The following is an 8,177-nucleotide window of genomic DNA, read 5'->3' as shown; positions in this document are numbered from 1 at the left end:
TTGATTTTTATTAGTGTATGTTTGTAGCATATGATTACTATGAAGGCTTGGTACATGGTACATACCACTTCAATTCTCTGTCTCCCTCTCTTTCTCAGTTACTCTTCTCTTGTGGCTGGGACAAAATACCCAAATCTCAAAATTAAGGAAGGAAAGGTTTATTTAGCTCACAGTTAGTGGAGGTTTTAGTCCATACTCAGCTGGCTCCACAGCACAGTGGTACATGGCACAGAGCAGCTGTTCATGGCTGTGGCAAAGAGCAAAAGAGCAAAGTGCAGAGCGTCAGTTAGCTAGCCTCTGTCCTCCTTACATTGTAATGCAGATTACCTGCCACAGGGTGGGTGCAGCGCCTATACCCTCAATAATCAATCACAAACTCCAAAAGCCACTCCATGACTGCATGAGGCTTTGGGAGAGCAACTAGACCCATACCATTAACACTCTCCCTCTGCTCCCTTTTGTTTATTCAATATCAGATACATTTATTTACCTTAGAAGAACTTATGAAGGTAATTATCATACTTATAGGTTGCAAAACTGAATAATAGGTCAAAGAGTATATACAATATGTAAGAAAATGATACTAAGTTAAGGTACTCTTTTAAACACATTGTGCATACTGGATTACAATGTCTTTTTTCTTTCTCATTTTTTGGGTCTTAAGTTTTTTATTTCATATCTTATATACTGTGTAGGTTGAGTTTTTCCACTTAAGAGAAAACCATGTAATATTTAACTTTGTGTATTATTTCACTTAACATAATGGTCTTAAGGTATACACATTTTCCTACAAGTGACTCAAGTTTATCTTTTCTATGGCAGAGCATTAGTCCAAGGTGTGTATATAAAGCATTTTAAAGAGCCATTCATCTATTGATGAACATATAGGCTGTTTTTAAGACTTAACTATTAGGAAGCGCACTGCTGTAAACATGGGTATAACACATCCCTGTGGATGATATCTTTAACTCTGTTATAATGCTATTTAGAAGAGTGACAGTTGGGTCAAATGGAATTTAAACTTACAGATTTTTGAGGAATCTCTATATGATTTCCATGCTTGTTATATGAGTTTAAAGTCCCATCAACAATGGAGAAGGATTCCTTCCTCCTCATAGCTTTGTCAGCATTTATTATCGTTGGTTTATTGATAATAGCCATTCTGGAGTGTGATGGAATCTTGTTGCTTCAATTTGCATTTATCAAATAATTAGTGATATTGAACATATTTTTATGTATTTGTTTAGCAGAGAAATGTAGATTCAGATGCCCATTTTCAGTGGCTCATTAAATTGGGAGAGTCTATTTTGAGTTTTTTATATACTCTATGCATTAATTTTTTTCCTGAGGAACAGTGGGCAACATTGTTGTCCCATTCTGTAGGTTATCTCTTCATATTGTTAGTGGTTTCCTTTGCTGTGCAGAAATTTTTTAATTTGATGTGATCTCATTTGCTGCTTTGACATTATTTATTGTGAAATTGGTAATTTGTTCAGAAAGTCTTTGCACACACCTCTGTCTTCAAGAATTTTACCCATTCTATCCTCCAGTAGATTGTTTCAGTTATGCTCTCAACTGATTTGCTACTTAATTCAACAAGAACTTCTGAGAATATCTAATACCACTATTCCTCAAACTCTTTAATGTAAGTCGAAGAGAAGTAGTACCCCTAAAATAATTCCTGAAAGAAACATTACCCTAATTACTAAAATCAGAAGAAGATCCAACCCAAAAAGAGAACTACAGGCCCACCTCTTCAATGAACATCGATGCAAAAATTCTCAGTAAGATACTGACAAACAAAATGCAACAAATCATTGAAAAAAGTGTACATTATCGCCAAGTAGGATTCATCCCAATGATGCCAGGAGGGCTTAACACATGTAAATCAATACAAGTAATACACCACATAAGCAGAGAAGTAGAATGATCATTTCAGTAATTTCCACAAAATCACTTGACAAAATCCAACATTCACTCATGATAAAAATAACAAAGAACATGGATTAAAAGCAATTTATGACAAATCAACCATCAGCATCATAATACATGGAGAGAAGCCAGAACCCTTCTCTCTAAAATCAGAAACATGACAAGGAAGTCAGCTATTGTAACTTCTGTTTAATATATTTCTTAAAACATTAGTTAGAACAGTAAGGCAAGAGAAAATAATAATAGAGATATTAAAAGAGCAGATGTTCAATTATTATTTCTCGATGGCATGATTCTCACTATAGAAGACCCCAAACTCCATCAAAAGATTCCTGGAACTGATACTCAAATTTGGCAATATAGTAGGATATAAAGTCAATACTGAAAAAATTAATAGGGAAGTTAAAAACCACAAGAAAAAGAAAAGAAGTTAAGCCTCAATTGCTCTCCTCTGTAGACCAGCTGAAATCAGCAGTACAATTATCCGAGCCATCTTACATACATACATAAACATATCTGTCCCTCTCTCCCATCCTTCTGTGCATCCCAGTTTTTCTTCTTTCCCTTCCACAGTATCTATTGTACCTTTCAGATTTTATTTACTCTTTCAGGTTGATACATTAGAGAGACCTTACAGTGTTGGCACCAGTTTCATATGCTTATATCTGGTAATCTAAATAACTATTTTGAAGACAACACTATGCAATACAGCAACCAACGTCAAATTCCTGTTGTTTTGTTTGGTGAAGTTCTGTATCATTTCTAACATCTTGCTTTGTGTTTTTTTTTTCTTTCTTTTATTTACTGTTTTGTATTCTGTTTGAATAATAAAATAGGTCAATAGTGTTTTTATATACTGCTAAAAAGGAAACTATAGAAACAAAATCCCTTACAGTAAGATCAAGGAAAATGGAATTACTTAGGAATTAACACAATCAAGATTGTAAAATAACTCTGCAACAAAACTACCCTATTGGGATAAACAAATTTGAAGAGGATACCAGAAAATGGAAAAAAAAAAAAAAAAAAAAAAAACCTGTTCCAGGGAAGGCAGAACCAATACAGTCACAATTGCCACACTTCCAAAACTGCTGTGTAGATGCAATGTAACCCTAATCACAATCCTAATGAGTCTTTATAGAACTGAAGAAGGCAATTTTAAAGCTCATATAGAACCAGAAGAGACTTAGAATAGCAAAATCAGTTCAGGGTAACAAGTACAAGGCAGGGAACATTGCAGTCCTATCCAAGTTATACTACAAATCTACACTGATAAAAACAGTATGGCATTGAAAAAAAAAAGACTTTTGGATCAATGAAAGAGTACATAAGTTACAGAAACAACCACAGGCATTCAATTACATTATTTTTGACAAAGGTCCAAAATTCCTTTGCTGGAGGAAAAATAGCCTCTTTATCAAATAATACTGAGAAGAGCAAGCCACTTGGGAACTCTTTGTATTTCTCTCAGATAGAAGCTTCCTTTCCCTCAATAAATATATTCTGCTATAAAAAACAAATTCACAATAAAACAGAACAAATAGTGTTGGAAAAACTGGCTATTGACTGACAAAGGTTAAACCTAGACCCATCCCTTTCACCATGCACGAAACTAAAATCAAAATGAACCAAAGACATAAACATTAGAATTATTTTTGCAGTCTCTACTTTGTCCTTCTTACAAAGACCTCATGTAATGTCCCTCCCTCCTTCACCACAGGAAGACTGTTACAGGTTCTCAACATAGAAACCAGAACAGGATCCAATATTAAAGTTTATGAGCCTTTTATTACTGGGCCCAGGACCGCTTGACCATACTCATGCAGGAGAGGACAAATGGCGAGGAACCTTAGAAGTACAGAGGTTTTAAAGCTAGAAACCACATCCTGTTTGGCAAACAAATTGGTCGTTTAACACAGAACAGTACATTTAGGGACAGCGTGACCATTACTCAGTGTATATTCTTTCTGGGAGCCTTGTTTAGTTCTCATTTAACATACATCTGCATACGCATAGGCTTGACTACCATAGCAACACTTTCCAGTTGGTTAACAACACCTTAGTTATTTTGTACAGTGAGAAACACTTCAACCTTTACTTTGGTTTATTTTGTAAGTCTATTCTGGGAACTCTCAGCCTATTGATGATTTATTGACAGTACACCAAGCCTCCTTGCGGTCTTATAAGGAAGCAGGGTCACACAAAGTTGAACAGAGTAATTTTTTACATTTAGCTTTACATTAACTTATCACAGAGACTTTAAGATCTGTGCAAACTGAGCAGGGTCAGCCAGATTACTCAGGGGACTAAAGCGCCTGCTTAGGTACAGTGCAGCAGCCCGAGCTTGATCCCTGCTGTGCTGTGCCGGCCCTGGCACCAGAGCACGCTGAGACAGTGACTGAGAATGGGTGTGGTAGCATGCCCCTGTAATCCCAGCTCTTGGGAGGTTGAACACAGGTGGGTCACTGTGAGTCCGATAGTCTGATCTACATAGTAAGACCCTGTAGACCCTGCACCAAATACAAAAGAAAAAAAAAATCTGTGCAAACTGAAAAGAGTAATATTCACATGAACTGGCAATTGTTATATATGCAAAAAAAATTTTTTCCAGCCCTCAAAAATTGTTTTTTATAGAGGATTGATATTACTGGAAGAAAGGGTTGCCTACTACGATTATGAGTCCTAGAAGCCATATGAATTTCAGTGTTCTTTGAGGCTATATGTTTGATCACATGTATATTTTATGGAAAATAAGGCACTAGAAATTCTAGCAGAACAGAGAGATTCCAAGGTTATAAGTTAAAATTTGATTGTTTGTCCCTAAAACATAGTAGTAGGAGATATTTATTTATTTATTTTGTGTGTGTGTGTGTGTGTGTGTGTGTGTGTGTATGGTCTTACTATGCAGCTCAGACTTGTAGTGATTCCCCTGTTTTCAGCCTCCTAGTGCTAGGATTGCAGGCATGTGCCACCACGCCTGGACTTCACCACAGGCTCAGCGCATTAGTGGGAGCTAAGCTGGCACAGCACGTGGTGCCAGGCATTGAACCTGACCCCTGTGCCTAAGCAAGCGTTTAGTCAGCTAAGTTATCTTGCAGGCCCTTATTCATATATTTAGATATAAATACTATGCTAAAATTTGTGTGAGTCAGGACTCCACTTGACAACATCAATTCTTTTTTTTTTTTTTTTTTTTTTTTGTATTTTGTGCAGGGTCTCACCATGCAGCTGGGACTTGTAGGGATCCTCCTGTTTTCAGTCTCCCCAGTGTTGGGTTTATAGACGTGCGCCACCACTTCCAGACTCGGTTGCAGGGTCGGCGCACCTTAGGGGTGGGGCCAGTGTGGCATGTGGGACTGGGGATCAAACCCTGGTTCCTGAGTTTGCCAAAGCAGGAGTTTTGTCCTCTGAGCCATCTCACTGGCCCCAGGATTCCACTTGATCGTGAGTATTCTATCACTGTGCTTTGCTACATTTGGTAAAGTTTGACTCCTTAAACAAGTTAGGATCTACCTAAGATAGTTGGTGACAGTATAAAAATAATTTCAGTTAATAAAAGAAAAGTAAATCTGTGAAACATATTGAGTATCTACAAACAAGAAACCAAGCAGGAAATTTTGATGAGTCACTTTACGGTTTGGGATCATATTATTACTTTATGCTGCACTTACTGATTTTGTGAGGTTTGAATTGCAAGCTTTTTCTCTGATTTTACAAGATTTTAATAGAAATGCCAGTGTAGAAATGACCACAGGGTATAAGCTTTACAGCTTTCATATGTTGTAGCCCGTATCCTGGAGCTTGGATGTCGCCTGCTGTTCTCAATCACGTTTGAGTCTTTGAAGGAATTATTTCATGTTTGACACAGATGCTGTCTGCAACAGTCTTGACCCCAGTAACTATCTCACTGGCTCGAAAACACTGTTCTAAAGAGATCAGGTTTTAACTCCTGCCAATACTTCATTCAGGAAGCCCATAATTCTGATGAACTAGATTTGATCTCCATTATCTTAGGAAGGAGAACAACACTGCTTTTTGTTAGTTTGATTTTTCTTCTTCTGTTATGAAGAGAAAAGTTTCCAGAACGATATTCTGAAAAATAGCTACATGACAAACATACTGATAGTGGTTATAGCTTCATTAGTATCTCCAAAATACAAATCAGTGGATTAAAAAATACTATTTTGAAATTTACATCCATCTATCAAGAATTAAACAGGTGATGGATGAGAGTGCACAAGATATTGTGAATGAAGAAAATACTTAAAAATTATGATTAATGTGAAAATACCTAGTGCAAACCTTACAAGGCAGGTAACCAGTGTGAGCTCTTCTGTCCTTCTTCATTTCTGTACTGTCTTTTTCTCTCTGTTATCTCCTTTCCTTTCTTTCTTTGTTGAATCTGAGGCATTTTCCATCTAGTTATTTCCTTACGATGATCTGATATATCATATGTGAAATTTATAAGCCTTTTTCAATCCTACCTTGAGAACTTTGTCAAATACATGATGGATTTACAGGTTCAAATATAGTGAATGTTTTATACTGAATTTATTTGTTTAGTACAGGAAATTTCCAGGTATCGTAGCTGCAGAAGCTCTTGCATTCACGTCAGAATGAGCTAAAGTCTAAAAATAGATTATGTTCTTTACTTGAGGTTCATCCCTAGTGATTTTCAGCTTCTGTTTTTCAGAAACAGTGAGGCAGCTCAGAGGCAGAAAAAACTGGAGAAAGTATCTGAAAAATTTGAAGTAGCAGAAAATTAAATTCCTGATGGATCCTGACATGCCTAGCTTCACGAATTACTACAGGCCATTACAACATTATAGCATCATGTACAGAAGTGAAATTGCTGAAAAGTTGTATATTTCGAACTATGAGAATCAGTATCAATTAGCTATTTCTAGGCCATGATGCAAGATCTGTCTTTGTAATCATATCTTCCTGCCTATTTATGAATATATACCACATATCTTTCAGATAAATGTACATATATATACACATACATTTATAACACACACATATATACATGTGCATATATGATCACAAATAAACCACAGACACAAAATTTAAAGAAGGAGACATTCACCCGTTTCAGAGGATTCAGTCCATAGGTCAGCAGGCTCCAAGGCCGAGATGTGGCACAATGGCATGGTGGAGAAAGAGCACCTGAGTTCATGGAGGCCCAGAAGCAGAACAGAGCTGTGCCAGGGGAAGGGGCCAGGAGCAGACCCAGAGTCCGTGGTCATGCCTCCTGGACCTTTAGGAACCCCCAGACCTGTGCTCTACCAAACTCTTGGCTTAGACACAATCTTGACCTTCTCTCGTAAAACACACACACACACACACACACACACACACACACACACACACACACCACATATATATACTATATGATATATGAAGTGCCATGTGATATGTAGGATATACATGACAATTTCTAGTTCTTTTTATCTTTTTTTGAGACATGATTTTACTATGCCACTTAGGCTGGTCTTGAACTCACCTTGTAGCCCAGGCTGACCTCGAACTTTCAGGGATTCTCCTGTTTCAGCCTCTCTAATATTGGGATTACAGGAGTATACCACCATACCTGAGCTGTAATACATTTTAAATATTCTATGTATTCATTATATAACTATTTTTCCTTCTTTGTTTTTATGGTGTTTTCCAATTAAAATACATCAAAACAAACATGCAGTTCTCAATTTGTTTTTGTTTCACACAAGGCATGTCTAGAATCTGCTTACTGGATCAGTAATTGCTAATGTAAATCATTAGCTATGAGCTACTGAACTGGAGTCTTGGAATGATTTGATGCTGTATGTAGATTTAGCTTGTTGGGGGCAGTAGAAACCCAACTAGTTGGTTTTGTCTCTATAGTTTAAAACATTTATGTAGCACAAAATGTGCTTTAGCAATTTGCATATGCTTGTTCCGGTTTGGTGCATCAGCACCTGGAGAAAGCACCATGTCACCCGCACTCCAGGTCTTTTTAAGCCCCTCCTGTAATGTTAATCTTTTAACTCCAAAGCTTTTGATGTTGTGCCCTAAGGAATTAAGTGGTAATTTGTAGTGATCTGTTGTTGTTGAAATGTTCCCTTAAAATCTTTTAAGACATTTCTATGTGTCATAAATCCAAAATGTATTACTTGGATATAAGAAACAAAAGCAGAATTTGTTGGTCCTTCCTTCCTTCCTTCCTTCCTTCCTTCCTTCCTTCCTTCCTTCCTTCCTTCCTTCCT

Source organism: Octodon degus, unplaced genomic scaffold, assembly GCF_000260255.1.
Source record: "Octodon degus isolate 3935 unplaced genomic scaffold, OctDeg1.0 scaffold00277, whole genome shotgun sequence".
Classification (NCBI taxonomy): Eukaryota; Metazoa; Chordata; class Mammalia; order Rodentia; family Octodontidae; genus Octodon; species Octodon degus.
Note: the sequence above shows the minus strand (reverse complement) of the source record.